Genomic DNA, 25168 nt, shown 5'->3' on the forward strand with positions numbered 1-25168 from the left:
CAATTTCCCCTCCATTAGCAGCTCTCCACCCAGCCCTCACCCCCTAGCCTTCACTACATTGTTGTTTGTGATTTAGATTTCACATATAAATGAGCTCAAACATTATTTGTATCTGACATTTCTTTTTTTAATTTAATTTTTTATTTTTTAATATTTTTTACTTTAACTATTTTTCAAGTACAGTTTTCTTTTACTCCCATCCCAGCCTACCCACCCCCAGTGCTCCCCATCTCCCTCCCATTTCCACCTCCCTTAGTTTTTGTCCATGTATCCTTTCTACTTGTTCCCGTGAATCCTTCCTGTTTTCCCCTGAAATTACTTCCCCTCTCCCCTCTGGTCCATGGCTACCTGTCCTCTATTTCAGTGTCTTTGGTTACATTTTGCTTGCTTCTTTGTTTTGTTGTTTAGGTTCCTGTTAAAGGTGAGATCATATGGTATTGGTCTTTCCCACTGGCTTATTTCACTCAGCATAATGCTTTCCAGTTTCATCCATGCTGTTGCAAAAGGTAGGAGATCCTTTCTTTCTGCTGTGTAGAATTCCAATGTGTAAATGTACCATAGATTTTGGATCCATTCATTTACTGATGGGCACCTGTGTTGCTTCCAACACTTGGCTATAGTAAATTGTGCTGCTATAAGCATTGGGGTGCATAGGCTCTTTTGGATTGGTGTTTCAGGGTCCTTAGGATATAATCCTAGCAGTGGAATTGCTGGGTCAAAGGCATATTCATATTTAGTTTTCTTAAAAATTCCATACTTTTTTCCATAGTGATTGTACCAGTGTGCAATCCCACCAACAGTGAACTACGGTACTATTTTCCCCACAACCTCTTCAACATTTGTTGTTTGTTGCTTTATTTATGATAGTCATTCTGACCAGTGTAAAGTGGTATCTCAATCTGGTTTTAATTTGCATCTCTCTAATAGCTAGCAATATGGAGCATCTTTTCATGTGCCTCTGGATCCTCTGTATGTCCTCCTTGGAAAAGTGCCTGTTCAAGTCATTTGCCCATTTTTTAATTGGGTTGCTTATCTTCTTAGAGTGCAGTCATGTAAATTCTTTGTATATTTTGGAGGTTAAACATATGTCTGAGGTATCATTGGATTGGCAAATATGTTTTCCTGTAGAGTTGGCTGTCTTTTTATATTAAAGCTGGTTTCTTTAGCTGAGCAGAAGCTGTTAATTTTGATGAGATCACATTCCTTTATTCTTTCCTTTATGTCCCTTGCTCTAGGGTACATATCAGTAAAAATGTTGGTGTGTGAAATATCTGAAATTATCCTGCCAATTTTTTTCTCAAGGACGTTAATGGTGTCACAGCTTATATTTAAGTCTTTTATCCACCTTGAATTAATTTTGGTGTATGGTGTAAGTTGGTGGTCAAGTTTCATTTTTTTTGCACGTAGCAGTCCAGTTCTCCCAACACCATTAGTTGAAGAGGCTATATTTACTCCATTTTATGTTGCTTCCCCCTTTGTCGAATATTAATTGCCTGTAGAGACTTGGGTTTGTTTCTGGGCTCTCTGTTCTATTCCATTGGTCTATGTGCCTGCTTTTATGCAAGTACTAGGCTGTTTTGATTAAAGTGGCCTTGTAATACAGTTTGATATCAGGTATTGTGATCCCTCCTACTTTGTTCTTCTTTCTCAAAATTGCAGCTGCTATTCGGGGTCTTTTATGGTTCCACATAAATTTTTGAAGTGTTTGTTCTATGTCAGTGAAATATGCCATTGGTACTTTAATAGGTATTGCATTGAATCTGTAAATTGCTTTGGGTAGTATGGACATTTTGATGATGTTAATTCTTCCAGTCCATGAACATGGTATATGTTTCCATTTGATGGTGTCTTCCTTGATTTCTTTCTTCAGTATTGTGTAGTTTTCTGCATACAGGTCTTTAGCCTCCTTGGTTAGATTTATTCCCAGATATTTTATTTTTGTTTTTGCTATATCAAATGGGATTTTTTTCTTAATTTCTGCTTCTGCTGTTTCATTGTTAGTATATAAAAATGCCTTTGATTTCTGGATATTGACTTTGTATCCCACAGTTTGGCCAAATTCATTTATTAGTTCGAGCAGTTTTTGGGTAGAGTATACAGAATTTTCCATGTACACTATCATGTCATCTGCAAACAGTGGCAGTTTTGTTTCCTCCTTTCCAATTTGGATGCCTTTTCTTTTCTTTTCTTGTCTGATCGCTGTGGCTAAAACTTCCAATACTATATTGAATAGACGTGGTGAAAGTGGACAACCTTGTCTTGTTCCTGATCTTAGTGGAAAAGCTTTTAGTTTTTACCCATTGAGTATGATGTTAGCTGTAGGTCTCTCATATATGGCCTTTATTATATTGAGGAATGCTCCTTCTGTTCCCACTTTGCTGAGTGTTTTTATCATAAATGGATGTTGTCCCTCATCAAAAGCTTTTTCTGCATCTATTGATATGATCATGTGATTTTTGTCTTTGCGTTTATTTATGTGATGTATTACATTTACTGATTTATGAATATTGAACCATCCCTGCATCCCTGGGATGAATCCCACTTGGTCGTGGTGTATGATCTTTTTGATGTATTGTTGGATGTGATTTGCCAATATTTTATTGAGGATTTTAGCATCTATGTTCATCAGCAATATTGGCCTGAAGTTTTCTTTCTTTGTTGTGTCTCTATCTGGCTTTGGAATTAGGGTGATGCTGGCTTCATAAAAAGAGTTGGGGAGTTTTCCCTCTTTTTGGATTTGTTGGAATAGTCTGTGAAGAATAGGGGTTAGCTCTTCCTTAAAAGCTTTGTAGAATTCTCCTGCGAAACCATCTGGTCCAGGGCTTTTGTGTGATGGGAGTTTTTTGATTACTGCTTCAATTTCATTTGCTGTTATTGGCCTGTTCAGGTTTTCTTCTTCTTTTTCATTGAGTTTTGGAAGATTATATTTTTCTAGAAATTTGTCCATTTCACCTAGGTTTTCAAATTTCTTGGCATACAATCCTTCACAGTAATTTCTTACAACCCCTTCTATTTCTATGGTATCAGTTTTAATCTCTCCTCTTTCATTTCTGATTGTGTTTATTTGGGTCCTCTCTCTTCTTTTCTTGATAACCCTACTTAAAGGCTTGTCTATTTTGTTTATCTTTTCAAAAAACCAGCTCCTGGATTCATTGGTCCTTAGAATTGTGCTTTTAGTCTCTGCGTCAGTTAGTTCTGCTCTGATCTTGGTTATTTCCTTCCTTCTACTTGCTCTGGGCTGTCTTTGTTGTTGTTTCTCAAGTTCTTGTAGGCATAGGGTTAGGTTGTTTGTTTGAAATGTTTCTATCTTCTTTAGGTAAGCTTGTATTGCTATGAACGTCCCTCTCAGGAGTGCCTTTGCTGTTTCCCATAAGTTTCGGGTTGCTGTGAGTTCATTTTCATTTGTTTCCAGAAATTTTTTGATTTCTTCCCTAATTTCATTTTTGACCCATTTGTTGTTTAATAGCATGCCATTCAATCGCCATGATTTTGTGTTTTGGTTGTTCTCCTTTGTGGTTGGTTTTCAGTTTCAGTCCCTTGTGGTGAGAGAAAAATGCTTGGTATGATTTCAGTTTTCTTGAATTTGTTGAGGCTCATTTTGTGTCCTATCATGTGGTCTATCTTTGAAAATGTTCCATGTTCATTTGAAAAGAATGTGTATTTGGCTTCTTTGGGATGAAGGGCTCTCTATATATCAGTTAGGTCCATTTCATCTAGGGCATTGTTCAATGCCACACTATCTTTGTTGATATTTTGTTTGGAAGATCTGTCCATTTTTGACAGTGGGGTGTTAAAATCCCCTACTATAATTGTGTTGCTGTCAATATCTTTCTTGAGGTCCTCTAAGATTTTCTTTATATATTTGGGTTTTCCTATGTTGGGTGCATATATATTTACAATGTTAATGTCTTCTTAGTGGATTCTTCCCTTGAGTATTATGAAGTGACCTTCTGGATGTCTTTGTGGCCCTCTTTTTTCGAGGTCTATTTTGTCTGATATGAGAGTATTGCTACCCCAGCTTTTTTTTTTCTTGTCCATTTGCTTGGAAAATTTGTTTCCATCCTTTCACTTTTAGTCTGTGATGGTCTTTTGTCCTGAGGTGGGTGTCTTGTAGGCAGCATATGTGTGGGTCATTCTTTCTTATCCATTCAGCTATTCTATGTCTTTTGATTGGAGCATTTAATTCATTTATGTTTAAGGTTATTATTATCAGGTACTTATTCATTGCCATTTTTGTACCTGTGTTCCTCTCTCTCTGTCTCATTTCCTTCCTTAAAGCAGTCCTTTTAGCATCTCTTGCAGAGCTGGTTTGGTGAAGGCATATTCCTTTAAACTTCTTTTGTCTTGAAAGCTCTTTATTTGGCTTTCTATCTTGATTGAGAGCTTTGCTGGGTAAAGTAGCCTCGGTTGCAGGCCTCTGGTTCTCATTATTTGGAATATTTCTTGCCATTCTCTTCTTGCTTGGAGCATTTCCATTGAGAAGTCAGTAGCTATCCTTATTGGGGCTCCTTTGTATGTTACTTCCTTTCTCTCCCTTGTTGCCATTAAGATTGTCTCCTTGTCTTGGAGTTTTGCCATTTTAATGATGATGTGTCTTGAAGTGGGCCTCTTTGGGTTCCTCTTGATTGGAACTCTCTGTGATTCCTGGATTTATGTGACTTTTTCTCTCATCTAATTAGGGTAGTTTTCCTTCATTACTTTTTCGAATAGATTTTCTGTCCCTTGTTCTTCTTCCTCTCCTTCTGTTATCCCTATTATTCAGATGTTATTATGTTTCATATTGTCTTGTATTTCTCGTAATCCCTCTTCATTCTTTCTGAGCCTCTTTTCCTTTTCTTGCTCTTTCTGGGAGATTTTTCCTTCTTTTTCCTCTAACTCACTGATTTGATCTTCTGTTTCATCGATTCTGATTTTCATTCCTTCTACTGTGTTCTTCAGGTCAGAAATTGTATTCTACATTTCCTCTTGGCCCTTGCTGATGGTTTCTATTTCCTTTTTCATGTTGATATAGTTTGCAGTGAGTTCATTGTAGCTCCCCTGTAGTTTCTGGTAGCTCATTGTGAGTTCCTCAAACTTCCTGATAACCAGTGCTTTGAATTTAATAGCTGACAGTTGACTTGCCTCTATTTAATCTAACATTCTTTCTGAGGCTTCTTCCTATCCTTTCATTTGGGGATTGGTTCTTTGTCTTCCCATTGTTTGTGAGACTCTTCTTGTTAGCCTCAGCTTCTTAAATTGATCTGTTCTGACTCCCTGTGTTAATGGTGTGAACTTCTGTGGTGGAATGCCTGTGAAATTCAGTGGTGCAGTCTCCTGCAGTATCTTGGTGTTCTCCACTTCCACCTACTCCCCCCTTTTTTGTGATCAGTTAGAGGAGGAGGCAAAATGATTTATTACAGCAGGAGAGTATTTTATGATATTTACAGTCACAGCCAGTAGAGAAGAGATAGAAAATCTGTAGGCTATATATAGTGTTAACTGTAATCTTTAATCCAAGTTGCCACTTTTAAGAGAGGATGAACACAAGTTAAGTCTCTTGTTGGAGAGGGAAGGCTTGTGAGTTTGATCTAGAAAGCAGTGAGCTTGTGGGCAGTCAGATTCTGAGGTAAGGCGAGAGAAAAGGATAGTAAGTAGGTGTAGCATGTGAGCAAATAGAGTTAATCACTACAGTAATAGAATTCAGGAAACTGTGAAGTTGACTAAGATGTGGGAGATGTTTTGTGAAGTATTTACAGTTGTATAGAACAGCTATTATTTGCAATAATATTAGAGCAAGAATCATATGACAGACTCTATGTGATCTGTATAACATGAATAGGGGGGATAGAACTTTGGGTAGTGTGCTAAAAGAAAACAAGTGGCATGAAGTGTAGAAAATTGGCAATACACTGTGGAGGAGAGAATAGGGGAAACCTGTCAAATGATACAGTATAACCTGCGAAGGCAAAGAAGCCTATACAGAAAGAGCCTATACATTCAGAGCCCCACACTGCACCTCTCAGTTCTCCCGGGCTGGTGTCCACAGAGTCCTTGGTTGATCTCGGCCCTTTGTCCTCAGTATCGTCTCTGTGAACTATAGCAAACAAGTTTCTACTGGCGCCCAACTTGCTTGGCCAGGAAAGAAGGGAGCTGATAACCCACCTCTCTCCCAAGGACCCTTTGTCAGGCCTGGGGCTTCCAAAAATTTCACAGGAGACGCACCGAGAGCCAAGGCTGAACACTGAGCACCAACCAATGGTGCCTGCTGAGGTGCACTGGGCGCTGTGCACCGGGCAGTTGGCTCTTAGCTGTGCACCGGCTGAAGCCACTACTGCTCCTGTCTTTGCTCTGGTCCCTGATACTCTATTGTACTGCAGCCCTCTCCTTATCATCTGGCTTTTCCGTGACCATTATGATTTCTCGTCCCTCATTTTCATATATGCTGGGGAACTGTTGGCTTTTTGTGCTGTTCCTCCATAGATTGGCCAGGATTTTCTCCCATTTGTACAAGGAAATGGAATCCACTTTGTCCACTCCTTCACCATCTTGGAAACCCTCTGTATCTGACATTTCTATTAGCATAATGTATGGAAAGTCTATCCATGTTGTTATAAATAATAACATTTCATTTTTTATGGGTTAATGGTATTCCATTTGTGTGTATCCACAAAAGGTCACTACTACAAATTCAATCTGCCCAGGAGTCTCTGATTTGAAGAGAGAAACTTTATTTTAATGAAAGCTGTTTGAGGAAAACAGCCTCAAGTGAAGCACCACAGCAGCTCAAATGAAAGTCTTAGCAGCTCAAATAGATATGCGTTACAGCTCTAATGAGACCAAACTAGGGGAAAAGCAGTATTCTATGGTAAACCAAAACTGAGCTCCACCAAGACTGAGGGTAAAGCTGAGTTATAAAGTGAGAAGTTCCCACCTCTTCTCCCTGATTGGTTCATTTATATGCAAATGAACATTCCATGTCCACATTAGTTTGAATGGTCCACAAAGCACTGTCCTGGTTGGTCCTTGTGGAACTACTGTGGTTGGTCAGTAAATGTGCAAGTGAGAATATAGCCCTGCAGCTCTGATTGAACTGAGTGTATCTCAGCCCATTGGGCAAAATGAGATTCCAGAAATTCCTTTAAGAATGATCAGCTTGGACAGCAGGAGTACAGTACAGGAGCCTTGGAAGTTCAATCTGTGGCCTTTATCTGATATTATGCGGTGCACATAAAAGACTTTAGTACAAAAATGAATGCTAGACTCTGATTATGAATTTCGGTCTGATTACTTCAAGGAGACCTTCTTAGTAGGTAAATTCTTTCTCAGCATCAAATATTATATGCATTGGTGACACTTAAGTTGTTTCCTATCTTGGCTATTGTAAATAATGCTGCTATGAGCATGGAGATGTATATATCTTTTGAAATTATTAAAGTTTTATTTATTTACTTATTTCAATTACAGTTTATTTCTGATATTATTTTGTATTGGTTTCCAATATAGACCATAGTGGTTAGAAAATAATATATTTTATCAAATGTTCCCCCTGATATTCCCAGTAATGGTATGTAAAGTATGGCATGGGGAATATAGTCTATTTAGTGCTTTTGTTTACTTTGAATATATACCGAGGAGCAGAATTGCTGTATCATATGGTAGTTCCATTTTTAATTTATTTTTTTCTTTTCAATATTTTATTTATTTATTTTTAGAGAGAGGGGAAGGGAGGGAGAAAAAGGGTGAAACAGCAATATGTGGTTGCCTCTCACACACCCTCTACTGGGGACCTGGCCTGCCACCCAGGCATGTGCCCTAACTGGGAATTGAACCCATGACCCTTTGGTTTGCAGGCCGATACTCAATCCACTGAGCCACACCAGTCAGGGCTATTTTTAATTTCTTGAGAGACCTTCATAATGTCTCCTTTTTTCTTTTTTGGGGGGGTCAGTTACCGATTTTATTTCTAGACGTTTCATGTTTGTCTTGTTTTCCTCTGGAAATATGCCAGTTACATGTCTGTGCTGAGAAACACTGTGATGTGCAACTCAGAACACATACAGACCCAACTACCCACCTGCCAGAGACTGTCACAGATATGCTAGCCACAGGACAGGTTCCACTGTGCTCTCACCCACCCCAGGCCTCTGAGCACATGATGTTCGCCCTCCACCAGGACATACCATGCCTTCAGGACACTGTGTGGTTCAGACACAGAGGCTACAGCTAGAATGGTTGAGGTAGGCAGACGCAGAGACCCTGCGGACAGGGTGGGGCCTAGGAGCACACCAGCCACACCACTGGGGAGGCTCACCAAATATGTAAATCTTTTTGGTTTGGCGGAGTGCTTGGTGATTGGGGCATATAGCACTATGGGCAGGCTTCAGTGAGATCTAGAGCCTCTTTAAATGAGCATCATGAGGCCCTGAACAGAACATACAGAACAGAGGTACACAACAAATTCAACACACCTGAAACTGAATGACTCCAGAAGCTAGTGACCAAGTGCTAGGCACAGCACCACAGTGGCACATTGAAACATACTTGTAGTAATAATAATAATAATAATAATAATAATAATGGAACTTTCATAGCTATATGCCAAGAACAATATGCTATATAATCTACCAGGATGGTCAGTGCCAGTTCAGATGGAGAGTCCATAATAACAGGAGCAGGGAGAGGATACAGACACGGGTTCATCCTCAGAGACACCAGGTGGCCACAGCTGGAGCCTGTCCCCACTAGGCCTATGTGAGGATCTCATCTGCATGTCTGTTTGTGGAAGCAGGAGGCCGTGGGAGATCAGCTAGCCACTGGTCTACCCATGGCTAAGTGAAGCATGAGGTACTGTGGAAGGACAACCTCTTTGGAATAGAGCAGTAATCACATTGTCAAAATTGATAACATAAAAAATGTCTACCAATACCAAAGGCATCTGTAATACATTTTTTCTATGAGAAAATTAGAACTACATGGCAGTATATAACATTGTAAAACAAACAAACAAACAAAAAACCCTGATCCTCCAATAGCAGCACAACAGTGTGAAAGAGATACAAACATTGTGAATCTGTTTCCCAACCATGCAGGAAAGTCATCAGTAGCAGTGAATGAATGAGAAAAGTAGGAAATGGGGCCACAGCCCACCCCTCCTCATCTAGCCTCCCACTCTCCATCCCTCACATCCCTTCCCAGTGTCCGCCTCACCACCTCCTGCCAAACACACCCTACTCAGTAATGATCAAAGGTGCAGAGCCAAGATGTGAAAACTGTCTACAGGCTGCTAATACTTTTTTAAAATGAGGGAGCAGGGGATAAGAATGTGCTAGAACCGAGCTTTATTTGAGCACCCTAATTTTCCGGGAACTCTGATGCCTCTCAGATCAGATTGTTTTGGGCAACACCAGACAGGCCGAATCACTGTGTTTGTGTTGTTTTTTTTTTTTTTCTGGGGATTTTCCCCTCCTATGAAAGGACCTACCTTTTCTAAATGGTATTAAACCTGCCCTATCAAAGGCAGCAGGCATGTGTGGGTTTAAATCAAAGGGAGATTGCATTACTTCATAAATCATGCTGGCCTCAGGAACATCCTCGGCAATAAATATCATTTTTAGCTTTCACTATAAATTAATATATTTTAGTGTTTAAAAAACTTCCTAACCATTAAACTATGTGTTCTTAAGGCAAACCTGTAAGGCCCCTACTTTCAAACACCAGTTGGCATCAAAGGATTCTTAACCTCCAACTTCTCTACAGAAAAAAGACTGTCGTGATGGCAATGTGAGGATGCACACTTTTTCCTGGAGTAGATCCTGGTCTTCTAAGCACCCACTTCACCCACCGCTGGCACACACGCTGGCCTCATGCTCCCATATGCATGTGAGCACATGAATATCCCAAACCATTCCATTAAGAAACTGCCCCCCTTCCACACACAATGTGAACAAGAGACCTTCCCTGGAAGTACCCCAAAAGTGTTTTGAAATGGAATGATTCTACAGCATGGAGTATAAATGAGGGAGTTATGGATTTCACCTAGACTAAGCAGGCTATACTAACACTAGGAGAGTTATAAAAATAGACTCTATGATGTCACTATTGCAGCTTCTCTCTAAAAGCTTGTTGGCATGGAAGGGTGGGTCAGTTTCCTGTGACTTCTCCGCTGGCCACACAGACACCCGCTTATGTGGCGGGTCCACAGGCAGGAAGATGGTTAGCACTCTGTGGTGCTCAAGTACACTACACTCCCCAATGGGTTCCATTAGCACGAATGAGGGGAAGGTTTACATGCTAACCTACAAATAAACTAAACACACAAATAACATAAAGTGACTACCTGCATGAGCAAGCAGGATACAGGATGCCTACAACTGTCTTAAAGCTGTGCTCCATAAGAAAAGCACAAGAACATGCCTATCTAAACACATACTTCTACCTTAAAAATTGGTCATTGAATTTTTGTATTTTTAAAGAACATTATTATGGTTTAAACATGCAGAGACTCGGATCTAAGCCTCTCCTGTGGACTCCTTCTTTATGGTAATGCCTATTCTCAAAACAGAGACACAAACACATAAAAATTGGGGTATAATATCCTCTATTTTGGTAATACAACCCTCTTCCCACCCCACTGAGCTCAAGGTTATGCAAATGTTATTTTTGTGTTTTTTTAAAGGAAGTTTTGCGATATCTTTTTTTTTCACTTACGTCAGAGACAGGAGCAAGAAAGACAAAAAGAAAAAAACCAACCGAAGGAGAAGGAAGCCTCCCCTTCTGCAGTGATTGGTCCAGGGGAGGGGCAGTTGGTTGCTTAAGGTGGGACCTGGGGCCGGCTTCTCCCTTGCTGTGGGCAACCTCAAATGTTCAAGTCTGAAACTTCAGTAGGCATACAGGCTAGGTCTGCTTCTTCCTCCTGCTCCTCCCACTCCCCTCCCTCGCCCCCCCCCACTCCTCCTCAGCAGTCTTGGGGTCCAGGCTCTGCTTCTGGGCCTGGTGCACACTGGACTCCAGCAGGACTTTGATCTGCTCCCAGCAGGCCCAGAGGCAGCCCGGGTCCCACGTGATCACTTTGGAGAGGGATCGTGGGAGGACCAGAAGCTGTTGGAAATTCCCAAGTATAAGCCTTGTGCTATGGACCACCACGCTCCCAGAAGGACTATGGAGAGCAGGTTGGATATGAACTTCATGTCTGTGGCACAGAGGGTGATGAAGGTCTGCCCGTGTTTGCGGATGATCTGTTTGTTCTCCTCGTTCACTGGCATCTTGGAGAGGAAGTGGTTGATGAAATTGTGCCGGATCATGGCAGCCAGGTTCTTTTTGAGTTTGTTCACCAGAAGCAGCTCCATTTGCCGCAGCTCGTTGGACCAGATGGAGTTGTCAGTGTAGATGCACACCTTCTCTGCTGTCAGGGGGATGGGCTCCTTCATCTTTGAAGCCATAACCAGGCAAGTGGCCCCCAGCAGCTGCAGGCAGCTCTTCTTCATGGGCTCCGGGGGTAGGAAGTGGTCCAGGTAGCTCATGGGCAGTTGGAAGACCTCCTCTTCATATTTCTGCTCTTTGCAGACCTCTGGCACCCACATGGACACAATCTTGCGCAGATGGCAGGACCCCCTTTTGCACACACTTGAAGTAGGACACGGAGGGTGCATAGGTCTCTTCCACCTTGAGTATGGCCTGGAGCACACTGTCATTGAAAAGGTTGGTATCTGGGTACGTTTGGGTACATTTGGCGGAAGGTCTCCACCTCACAGCACAGGGGCTGGGGCTCCATGGCTGGGACTCTACAGGTTCCCTGGGGCTGGTGGTGGCTCATGGGCTTGGTTCACACTCATCTCCAGCTCCTGTGCCCTGTGCTCCCCGGAGCTCTTCTGCCCCTTGCCTGAGAGCACTGACCCTGCTGCTCAGTGTTACTGTGCCAAGAGCCCTCTCCATACTGTTTTCTATAATGGCTAGACCAATTTACATTCTCAGCAATAGTGCACAAAGGTTTGCTTTTCTACGTATCCTTGCCAACACTTATTTGTTGTCTTTTTTATGATAATTATTCTAGGTGCGAGGTGATATCTCATGGTTTTGATTTGCTTAACACCAGACCCTGATGTTAAGCATCATTTCTTGCACCTGTTGGCAATCTGTGTGTCTCCTTTGGAAAAAATAGCCTATGCAGGTCTTCTATCCATTATTTCATTGATTTTTTATACTATTGAGTATTTTTATTGAGTTATTTGCATTTCTTATACACAGGGTCTGGCACAAATAATGCCCCTTTTATTACAAAATCTTTTATTACCAAATCATAAGCATGTAATTCTGTAACACGATATCACACTGAAGCACACCATATGACATTTTAGGTAAAACGTTCAGATTAAAACTATAAATTATTACACCCATGTGATTACCCTGCCACCCACACGGAAGCAAGTGTTTGTTCTGCTGGACCCTGTATTTTGCATATTAACCTCTTATCAGATATAATTTGAAAATATTATCTCCCACTTAGTAGGTTGATTTTTTATCCTATTGATGATTTCCCTTGCTGTGTGAAATATTCTTAATTTGATTATTTCAGCTGTTTATTTTTGCTTTTGTTGCCTGTGCCCTTGGAATCATTCCCCCCAAAATTATCACCAAGACCAATGTCAAAGAGATTACTGCCAATATTTTCTTCTAGGAACTTTATAGTTTCAGGTCTTAGATTCGAGTCTTTAATCCATTTTTGAATTAATTTTTGTAGATAGTGTAAGATAGTGGTTGAGGTTCACTGTTTTTCATGTGGCTGTCCAGTTTTCCCAAAAACATTTGTAGAAGAAGCTGTCCTTTCAAAAGTGCATATTCTTGGCTTCTTTGTCATAAACTAACCATATTTGTGTTGCTATATTTCTAGATTGTTTATACTACTCCACTGATCTATGTTTCTATTTTTATGCTAATACTATACTGTTTTTATCACTAACTTTGTGATATAGTTTGAAATCAGGGAGCATGATGCCTTGTTTTTATCCTTCAAGATTTCTTTGTCTGGCTACTAAGATTTTTGTGGTTCCATGCAAATTTTAGGATTGTTTGTTCTATTTCTGTGTAAAATGCCATTATAATTTTGATAGGAATTGCATTGAATCTGGTGATTGCTTGGGAAGTATGGACATTTTGACAATATTAATTCTTCCAGACCATGATCTTAGAATATTATTTAATTTATTTGTGTCTTTTCCAATTTCTTTCATTAGTATCTTATAGTTTTTGTTGTACAGTTCTTTCATCTTTGTTAAATGTATTCCTAGGTATTTTATGTTTTTGATGTAATTATAAATGAATCTTATCTTTTTCTGATAGTTTGTTATTAGAGTATTAGTGAATTTTCCAGTTCTCTTCTGGCTAAATCAGATTTACTTTTATGTACACTTGATATTTAGATAGAAAGACAGAGACCAGACCACTTCTCAGTGCTGACATAATTCCCTATGCCTACTCAAAATATCAACTTTACCTGAAATTTAACATGTCCAATAATGAAATAATGGTCTCTCTGCCATCACCATCACCAAACACACACATACACCTGGAGGGCAGTGTTCCCTGTCTAGTTTGTAACTTAAGCAACACAAGTGTCACCCTTAGCACCTTTTCCCCCTTACTTCCCATAATGTATCCATCACCAAAGCCTTATGTTTACTGCCTAAATTTATCTAAATATATCTATGTGTAACCAACTCTATTTCCAATACACTACCCAAAGTTACTCTGTCTAGAATAGGCAAGATAGTCACCTAATCTATCTCCTTGTTTCCACTCTCCCCCTTCCCTAAAGTATTTGCTTTCCATTCAGCAGATTCCAAATCATAGTAATAAATTCAAATTGCAAATTCAGCTATGCCACTCTTAAATCCATTCCTTGGTTTTTCACTGCATTAATTGTTACGCATTAATCTTTACTATAGCCTCCAATACTTTGCACTGCTTCTATGATCTAGAACATCTTTTAATGCAGTCTCCCCCTTGTTCTCTAGGGTGTTTCAGCCACATTGGCTCTCTTTTAATTTCCAAACTGCCATGTTAACTGCCTACAATGGGGTCTTCACACATACTGTTTCCTTTGCCTGGAATGTTGTTTAGGGATGTCTGAAGAAGAAAGTGGTGTCCTCTTTCTGTAGTAGCATACAAGGAAGGCAGCAAAACCCTAATGCAGTGATATGTTACCAATGGGATAGGCATGGGGTTCAACTTGAGACAGTCTTATGGATAAGAGATAAAACAGCATTTAATGGTGCTTTGGGGGCTTTAAAGAGAAGATAACATAGAAGTAAACTGTGTCCTAGCAGATGCCAGACTGGTAAATCAAGACCCACACAAATATCCCCCCTCTACAACTGATAACTACAAACCACATAAACCCAACCTAATACTGAAACTCAGAATCAACCCATGGGAAGATGAAACATTTAGTGGAATGTGGACTCATAATATAACTTCAAGTCCCTTATAAAAAGTGTTTTATTTCTTGCACACATGTTTTAGGACTGAAATCTCTACCCTATACAATATGCTGAATATGCATTACAGTGGAACCTCGGTTCTCAAACTTAATTTCTTCCAGAAGGTTGTTCAAGAAGTGATTTGTTTGAAAACTAAATCTCCTTTGTTTGCTGCCTGAAGGGATGTATGAGTGATTATACAAGTATCAGCATGAAAGGGTTGTCGGGTCGAGAACTGAGAACTGAAGTTTTGTTCAGCAACTGAGACTTTTTTCCCATGAACAACTTGGTGGAGATCAAAATTGTTAGAGATAGGAGACATTTGGGAACTGAGCTTTGACTATATTTATTTTGTGTGATTGTTCAATTAATGTCAATTCATCTCATAAGATTATAAAGTTCATGGGAATGGAGACTGCTCCTGTTTAATATATCCCCAACACTATCATATTTTCTGATACATAGTTTGCACAGTTTATTTTCTAAGTGTATGATTAGACAAAAATTACAATGATAAATGATTGATTTTAAAAAGAAAACCCTATATTAATTTTGTAGGGCTGCAATAACCAAGTACCACACCTGGGTGGTTTGTAACAACAGAAATGTATTGTTTTACAGTTCTGGTGGCTAAAAGTCTGAAGTGAAGGTGCTATTAGGGTCATGCTCCCTCTGAAATCAGTAGAGGAATCTTTCCTTGCCTCTCTTAACTTCTGGTGGTTTGCTGGCAATCTTTGCTATTTTTTTTTTGGCTTGCAGCTACATTACTATAATTTCTGCCATTGTTATCACACAGCATTTTCCCTATGTGTCTTTATCTCTTCACTTGGTCATTTTTTTATGAGGATACCAGTTATATCAGGAGTTGATCAATTGATGTTTCTCTCACGTTAATGTTTCTCTCTTTGTCTCTCTGTCCAAAAATCATCAATAAACATGTTTTTTAAAAATAAAAATCACCATGTGCTTAGTGCTACACAAGAGAACTTCCATTGTTAAAAATACAAAAAAAAAACACACAAATAAATTGGTTATATTGGCATTCTCTTTATATGGCCTTAGCAAGATAGCATGTTCTCAAGGTCTCAGATATACTTGTTGAGTGTTGGCTAATTACTCTTATTCCAAAAAACCAAAAAAATAAAAACAAACCACCAGCCTTTCACTCATACCTAACCAAGAGCCAACAAATTGCAAACTACCCAGCTTACAGACTGCAAAAATTATATATATTTAGAATTTTGACATTGTAGACAGAACATCTAGCATTGAGTTGGTTTATATTCATATAGCCATTACAAGTGTGCTTTCCTCTCCACACCAGACATTTAAACATTTCAGTGTTTAGGTTTATTATTGCTATATTTGGCTTCTTTAAATAAGTATATAATTCAAGTAACCAAAGATTGTCTCAAACAGTGGAAACTGCCATAGGTGTCATTGCTATTTTAAAGTATAATTCGTGCATGTGAAACACCCAAATCAATTATAAGACTAGTTATAAATCTTTGTACATATTTCTGTAAGTAGGCATGAGGTATGCTTAGTTTTTCATGTTTAAGATTTTTTCCAACTTTTCCCAGTGAATGGGAGTTGTGGTAGAAGTTACAGAGGGAAAGAGGGGATGAATAGGAGAAACTAAAACTACCTGGAGAGTAAAAGTAGTAAATTAATTCATGCTCAAACAGAAAAGTAATGAGAAGGAGACGTGTTAGGTAATATTGAGTTGAAAATCCTAAGCCTGTACAAAGCCCCAGGCAACCTTTTGAGGCTTGGTTATTGTATGTATATGTCCTCCTTTTTCTCTGCAAATGATTTATGCCTCATTACTGGTGTCTTCTCTACAAGATATTTTGACTTTTTGACAATAGAATTTTAAAGAGTGCTTTTGGGCCAGAAAAAATTTCTGTACATTTATAGTAGATAAACACATACCTGGTTCACTTTTGTTTTCTGGACCAACCTGGTATGTGTATATTGCTGTAAACCATCATTTCCTTTGGATTTAATTAAGACTATAAATTACCAACAGCATGAACCTCACCATCTCTATATTCTGATATACACATACTGTGATGCCATGAGACTTATCCTCTCAGGTGTCTAGGTAACATGTGTATTTGGTCTGATTATACTGGGGTAAACATGGTTCTTCATAATGATGTCTCCAGTCCTGGTTCTGGCTCTAATTCTAATCAGCTCTTAAGCCGAATGATTCTTTCTGCAGCCATGGCTACACATAGTCACTGACGCTGGCACCTATTAGGAAGTCTCTAAGAGGTATAAAAGTAAGGCATGCAGCTGATTATTGGGTCTGATATGATTTCCAGAGAATTTCTAAGGAAGCATACAAACTTTATTCATCACAGAAACTCTCTGTAGGTTTACAACAGCTCACAATCTATGAGTTCAAAGAATTGAAGCAAATAGAATTAATCAGGATTAAGTATCAACAATGTTGTTACTAAACTGTTTATTTCTCCCCCCAGGAATTATTTTCAATCCCAATTTAAACAGAATATGGTTTCCATCATTCTCAAATACATTACAGGCTAATTCCATATAAGTAAAAACAAATTAAAGTTATATTGCACCAGACAATTTTAAAAGGCTGCCTTATTTTTCAGTAGACAATGTATATGCAATATGAATTGATATAACAGCAAGCTCCTTTATGTTCTTAATATACCTGACCTTACAACTTTTAATAAAAAGTTTTATTAACTTTTACAATTTTTAATAAAAAGTAAATATATGCCAACTGCATAAAATTGATGAAACACAAAAGAGAACAAGACCAAAAACATCATTTTCTATATCACCATGCAGAGAAAATTATTGTAGACATTTTTGTATATCTATACAGTCAAATTTTGGTTCTCAAACATCTCCCATCTCAAAAAATTCCGTTCTTGATCAAGTTGTTCATGGAAAAAAATGTCTCGATTGTTGAAAAAACTTTGATTCTCAACCTGACAACACTTTCATTTTGATACCTGTATGAACAGTCACACATCTCTTAGGCAACATACAAAGCTGGTTCAGTTTTTGAACAAATAGCTTCTTGAACAGGCTTCCAGAAGGAATTAAGTTCAAGAACCAAGTTTCCACTGTATATTTTTAGTTACTTTTATAGCTACATTTCTGTATATATCCCAAAGTGGTTCCATATTGTGCAAACTTTTTTGAAGCCTATTATTTAATGTAGCATTTTTAAAATATAAAAAGCCTACATTTTAATTTAGCACTGGGTTGTATTTTCCCATGTTAATAAGTATTCTTCAACAACATGATTTTTAATGGCAGTATACCTTACCTCCATGTAGACTTACTATGGTTAAAATAATTTTCTAATACTGGACAGTTTGATTGTTTCTAATTTTTCAATATTATAAGTAATATGATTAAAATCTTTATGTATTATACTTGCATACATCTTTTATGATTTCTTTAGTATAAATTATTAGGAGAGGAATTGCTAGATAAAAGGTCATGCATATTTAAGACTTCTTATGTTTGTTTCCAAACTATTACTGGCATTATCATAACATGTTTACATTACATGTTTATATCATGTTGCTGCAGAAAGAAAACCCATCAGTTTTTTAATATGAAGAAACAGCTAGATGAATATTTAAATATTTATACTTGTTTTGTACATGATAAAACATCTGCACTTTAAATGCATTTATTTCTGTCTAACTATTAATTATGTGCCAAATTAATGTTGTACACTTTTTTTATTATATTCAGGACACTACACAGAAGCTTTTACCTTAATGCAGATATCACTAAATGAGAATGGAAAAAGCAGAGCACCAAGTAATTTTCCATCGGCAAAGTTGAGCATTTTCAGAGTGTGTGTTCTCTGGACATACAATGTAAATGAAAGTGTAGTGGGGTCAAAATGGCATGGGGCTTTCAACAGTCCTATATCAAGTGCCTATTTTGTACACAGTGTTATGCTAAATACCATGAATTTGCATGTTCATGGGGTGAGGGAGAATGGTGCAAATTTATATATAGAAACACAGAGGCTCTGCTTTCAACAACTGCCAGTAAATGGTTGCTAGAAAATGAGACACTTGATTAAAATGATTTATGGGGGATGTAGTAAAGCCATTTCACCAAACAAAAACAAATCTACATGAGTAGATTAAAACTATAACATTTGGTTTGTAATTATCATAATTAAAGTTTGTTCTAATAACTCTGTATTTTAATTTCAGTACCATACTCCTAATATGAGAAAGGACTTTCCAATTGCATGCTATAATGCAAAAAGAAGTAATCACAGAATGTAGAGAAATGGCATATTTTCAAATCAGTCTTGACGGTGTTGCTCCATTGTAAAAATTGTTGTAGAAGAAAAGAATAGATGATCATTAAAGGAAGACTGAGATGGGTATAAAGAGAGGCCAAATTCGTGGAAAGCATTTGTGCTATGATTTATTAAATTGATTCTTTACACTGGTTCTTTGATCACTTACTATGTTATCAGCACCGTGCTAGGCTCAATGGAGAGAAAGACAAATAAGGCAAGGTGCTGCCCTTATCTACTGCCCTTATCTATTATTTCCCATTGCCCTTAACAATGAGAAATAATAATAATAGATAATTTATGTTGAATGCTTAATATATGGATCGGGGTTCTTGGTTGCAAGAAAACAAATGACTGGATAAATTCAACAAAAGGGCAGTTCATATACTTTGAGTCTAATGGGACCAGAGAACCAAACTTGAAGTTTTCACAGGTTGCACTAATGAGATCACAGACACTAGAAACCACTACTAGATCTTATACTATTTCCAGTAATTTGTCATAGTTGTTGCTACTGCCTCCACTCATCACCAGAGTTATTTCTGGATGATCCCAATGTCCTCACATTTCAGAGTTTGGTGTGTGATTATGATTGGCAGAGGCTTAATATTCTCATGCCTTACTTGCAAGGGAGGTTGTGAAAATAATTTTCAGTTCCTATAGTAGGAGGTGAGATATGCCTCATAAAATAAAGGATTGCCAAAACATAAGCAGATTTTCAAGATACTATGCAGCTAAGAAATTATAGATATCCATTATGGTTACATACTATCCTAAGTAATACATATATGTGTGTATATGTATATGTGTATGTGTGTGTGTGTGTGTGTACATGTGTGTGTGTAAAAGGTTTGTCTGGAAAAAGTCCAGCCATTAATATAACAAGAATGGTTTGCACAACATTGATGTAACCTCTCTGCCAAGGAGAGTGGACTGGAATGCACACGCATGGACAATACCAGTCAGTGGGGGCAGTAGATGCCATTGAGTGAGCATGTGTACTGTGTGACTGTCACATTCAAAATGACTGAGTGAGTAGAGTCATGCATTTGCATCCAATTTTGCATTAAGCTTGAACATTCCTCTGCAGAAACTATTCAGATGATTCAGAAGGCCACAGCTATGGGCAACTGGTGATTGGCGGCTTCATCATGACAACATGTCCACTCATGCATCCTGTCTCCTGCAAAGTTTTTTGGTGAAACATCAAATCACTCAGGTGACTCAGTGCCCCCTATAGCTCAGATTTGGTGCCTTGTGACTTCTGGCTTTTCCCAGAACTAAAATCATCTTTGAAATGCATTAAATGATTTGGAAGTCAAACAAGTCAGCTCTACTCCCATTTTGTTGTTCAGAACTATACATGTAATCATGTTTATGTTAAAGGGGGTATAAAAGCATAATCCTCTATACATCTATAAATAGAGAGAGAAGTAGGCTTAGGGGGAATATTAGTAATGTCTACCACAGTAGACACTATTTTTAGTAGCACCTTCAATTTTGAAGGACAGTAAGCAGTGTTTAAGTAAGGTTGTAGTAAATAATAGAACTGGAATATGAATTTTTAAAGATTAAGTTTTACAACAACAATGATACCTGATATGCATTGAGAAACACTAAGCATCATTTAACTTCCACAACAATCTTGTCAGATAGGTTTGCATCATTGCCTCAATTTAATAGACAAGAAAGCTCGGACAGTTTCACTAATTTTCTCAACTTTACATAGCTGGTAAGTAACAGATGAAGCTTAGAAGCAGAAGTGTAATCTCAAAGCTCATATTTTAACCACTCTACAGCTTCCATATACTATGCTTTCTAACACAATATAAATAATGTGTAGTTTTCAGCTGATTTGAAATAATATAACTGACTACTCAAGTGCCTTTCTAATAATACATAAATCTTTAGAGCTCCAAGGAATTATAGAGGTTGTCTAGTTCAATTATTTTCTTTCACATTAAGAGATTAAGGCCAAAAGAGAAAAGGTTTTATGTAGAGTCGCTGTTTTTTTAAGATTTATTTATCTTTAGAGAGGAAGGGAAGGAGAGAAGGAGAGAAATACCAATGTATGGTTGCCTCTTCTGAGTCCCCTGCTGGGAACTGGCCTGCAACCCAGGCATGTGCCCTGACTGGGAATCGAACCGCGACTGTGTGGTTCACAGGCCCATGCTCAATCCACTGAACTACACCACCCAGGGCTGTGTAGAGTCACTGTTATTCAGTGGCAGATCTAGGACTCAAGTGCAGACCTGAAGCAATAGTTGGTCATACATTGAAGCCTGCAGAAGTTCTCTTAATCTTTAGATGTTAGGATTACCTGAGAAGCACGTCCTAGAACATATCTCATCCAGGCTCATCAATATGTCATTTTTCCTTTACTCACAAAGATATTCTCATTTGTTTGCAGGGAGACTTAGAGTAGGGAGAGAGAGTGGGAGAAAGGTAAACATATTTGGGTAGAGCAATTAACAAAATCTAAGAGGGAAGGATCTATTAAGAGACTTACAGTGCCTGTTTCTACTTTAACTGTAGAAAATTGTAGTGAATTGATTAAAGGAAAAGGGATAGAAAAGTGGCATATCATGGTCAGTTAATGAGTGTCTATCACATTGTACTAAATGGACCCAAATCAGAAATTGATATAAAAAGGTGAGATGAGAAAAGATGAGCAGGTTTCATGTTCTGCTGCCTAGAACCCTTTGTAGCATTTTATTACCCTTTCAATGTATATTTGTTGTGATAGAATAGCTTGTTTAGTAAATGTCAATCTTATAGTAAGTATTTCTTACTGTTATTTATATTTTAGTTAGGATAATTTTATGGGGATCTTAATTACACAGTTCTCCCAGTGCATTTTTGGAATTAGTGGGCAGAAAGCACTGTTTTAAAATCAAATCAGTATTTTTATCCCTTTATTATTAGTAGAAGGTACCACGTAAGGTGTTTCATCAACTTTTTTAAATAGCTTGAAATTCAGGGGCAGTGGGACCAGATAGAGAGAGGAGGAAGAATGTAATGATTGGTAATATAAGATCACCAGTGCTTAAGATGAAAGCTATAAATGTGTCCTTCTGATATACAAATAGTGGCTCTTATGAGAATGTAGTAGTTAGATAGATGTTGGACAGAGTCCATTTGTATTAATAGCTATACAATTAAGGTAGATGTTCTTTGATGGTTTTATGTGAGTGATTACAGCTATTATCATTGAAGCTTTAACATGAATTTTGCACCTCTTGGGAATTCCTAAAACCAAATTAAGAGCTATAAGAAACTTCCTCTAACCAAATTGTCACACAAGAAAAGCAGAAATCTAGCTAGCTAGCTAGCTATCTACCTACTCACCCATCTTTATCTGTTTAAATTAGGCTTGAAAAGTATCAAAAATAAGTTACGAGCTTTGAAAAAGTACTTTTGGTGACATCAACTGGAAAAGAACCTATCCAAAACCAAAATGATTCTTTCTCTCTCACTAGCAAGTCCTGACTTTTTATTTTTATTTTATTTTTCCTTTTCCTTACCCTCCACTCCAAGAAGTGGCTAAGTTCAGAACTATGGCGGGCGGGAGGGGGGGTCTCGAATCCATCCTTTCCTTGCACTTATGTTAACCCAGACTTTTAATAGCCTTTACTTAAATTTTTACAGTATCTTTCCCACCTTGCAGACACACCACTGCCACCTTGGACCTTCCAGCGCCCAGTCATGGTCAATCCCACCCTGTTCTTCAACATTGCTGCTGACAGAGAGCCTTTGGGCCGCATTACCTTCAAGCTGTTTGCAGACAAAGTTCCAAAGGCAGCACAAAACTTTCATGCTCTGAGCACTGACGAGAAAGGGTTTGGTTATAAAGGTTCCTGTTCTCACAGAATTATTCTGGGATTTATGTGCTAGGGTGGTGACTTCATACACCACAATGGCACAGGTGGCAAGTACACCTATGGGGAGAAATTTGATGATGAGAATTCATCCTGAAGCACACGGGTCCTTGCATCTTGTCCAATGCAGACAGTTCCCAGTTTTCATCTTCACTGCCAAGACTAAGTGGCTGGATGGCAAGCACATGGTCTAAAGCTAGGTGTAAGATGGCATGGATGTTGTGACAGCCATGGAGCACTGCAGGTCCAGCAATGGCAAGACCAGCCAGAATATCACCATTACTGACTGTGGACGACTTTAATAAATTTGACTTGTGTTTTATCTTAACCACCAGACCCTTCCTTCTGTAGCTTGGGAGAGCACCCTTTCACTCCCATCTGCTTGGAATGTTCTATAATCTTCATGCTCTCAATGCGGTTCATTGGGTTCCATGTTTTCCCTATGCCTTCCAAGTCTAGCTGGATTTCAGAGTTAAGTTTATGATAATGAAATAAAAACTAAACAACAAAAAATTTATAATATCTCCAACTGGTTTTCCTACCACTGACCATTTCTCTCTCATCTAGTGGTTCACAAAATTTATTGTGCATCAAAATCATACTTAAAAACATTAAAACACAGATTTTAGGTTCCTGTCCACAGTTTATGACTCAGTAGGTCTGTATGGGCTCAAGAATTTGTATAAGTAGCAAATCAATGATGTTGATGCTGCCGGTTCTGGGATCACACTCTGAATAGTCTGACTCTAATCCGTTCTTCTTCCTGTACACTTCTGCGAAGTCTACCTTCTTACTAAATAGTTCTGGTTGTGTTTTATTTTTTTACAGAATTTACTTAAAAATAACATTTTTTTTATTCTGAAAGCTTTCTTTTACCTTGTAGCCCCAACTATCTTTCCTGCCTTATCTTCTACCTTTACTCTAAATGATGTTAGGTTACATAAAAGAGCCTTAGAGTATATGTATTCAATACTTGAGTTTGAATTCTATCTCCATTTAATGAGCATGGAGATGAGGGACTATCTTTAGTCTTAGATTTCTAATTTGTAAAATGAGTATAATAGTACCTACCTCTTCAGTTCGTGTTAGGATTATATTAATTGATACACATAGAATACTTAGAATAATGTCTGGAACTCAGTTAATGGCAGTGGTCTAAATGACCTGCATGATCCAATACCTGCCTATACACATTATTCTGTCCCTATTTTGTGTATTTTGGTCAAGTTAAAATTTTCCATTCCTGGAAACCAACATGCTGTTTTTTTACTTCAGGGTCTTCACACATGCTATTCCCTCAACCCACAGCATTTTCTTCAGGAGCCCTTCCCTGCTATTTAATCTGGAAGTACCTTGTGCTTCTTTGTCACAAATGACACTACTTTTCTATGTAGTTGTTTCATGTCTGTTTTTCCCACTTCTCCATGAAGAAAAGGAACATCGTTTTGTTTAGTCTACTATTCCTTAATCTGCTTTATTCACCTAACTCTATATCATGAACATATTTAGAGATTAGTAATCAATACCTACAGATCTACACATTTATTTTAATGGCTGTACAATAGTCCATTTTATGGATGATCCATTATTTAACCTTCTATTTATGGACACATTGTTATGCATTTTTCAATCATTTAAATTAAACTCTAATGAAACTGTTTGTACACTTGCCTTCTTTTTTCTTAGAATGAAATCCTAACAAGATACCTTTTTTAGTCAAAGAATGTGAGCTTTTAAAATGGCACTGTGTAAAACAATATGGAATTTCCTCAAAAAACAAAATGGAACAGCCTTTTGACCCAGCAATTCCACTGTTGAAATTACACTCTAAGAATCCCAAAAGCACCAGTGCAAAAGAACCTATCCATGCCAATGTTCATAGCAGCACAGTTTACAATAGCCAAATGCTGGAAGCAACCTAAGTGCCTGCCCTTCAGTAAATAAGTGGATAAAAAAACTGTGGTACATTTATACAATGGAATACTACTCAGCAGAAAGAAGGAATTCCTACCCTTCATGACAAAATGGATGGAACTGGAGAGCATTATGTTAAGTGAAGTAAGCCAGGCAGTGAAAGACAAATACCATATGATCTCACTTATAAGTGGAACCTAATGAACAAAACAAGCCAGCAAGCAACGTACGACCAGAGACATTGAAATAAAGAACAAACTGACAGTAACCAGGGGGGAAGGGTAATGGGGGGGAAGAAGGGGAAGGGTCAACTCAAGGAACATGTATAAAGGATGCATGGACAAAGCCAAAGAGAAGGTGAGGGTGGATCGTGGGGGTGGATAGGGCAGGGGAAAGTGGTAGCAGGAAAATGGAGACAACTGTACTAAAACAACAGTGAAAAAATTAATAACATTAAAAATAATGTTAAGACTTCCAGTTTTTAGACACATAAAATGTCAGGAGTCATCACTCCTGTCCTTTCAACAAGAGAAGGCAGGGCAAATTGCAAATCAACTTTTTTTCCTTGGCCCATGAGAGGACTGAGGTCCCAGGACAAACTG

At 38.2% G+C, this 25168-nt stretch overlaps 2 pseudogenes; one reads left to right on the plus strand and one right to left on the minus strand.

Moving 5' to 3' along the window:
- Positions 1-10834: 10834 nt before the first annotated feature.
- On the minus strand, positions 10835-11749 carry LOC118981549 (G1/S-specific cyclin-D1-like; annotated as a pseudogene).
- Positions 11750-22479: 10730 nt separating this feature from the next.
- Positions 22480-22954, plus strand: LOC118981537 (peptidyl-prolyl cis-trans isomerase A-like; annotated as a pseudogene).
- The last annotated feature ends 2214 nt before the right edge of the window (positions 22955-25168 follow it).

This window comes from Sturnira hondurensis, unplaced genomic scaffold, assembly GCF_014824575.4.
Source record: "Sturnira hondurensis isolate 20B ecotype Veracruz unplaced genomic scaffold, ASM1482457v3 Scaffold0024230, whole genome shotgun sequence".
Taxonomy (NCBI): Eukaryota; Metazoa; Chordata; class Mammalia; order Chiroptera; family Phyllostomidae; genus Sturnira; species Sturnira hondurensis.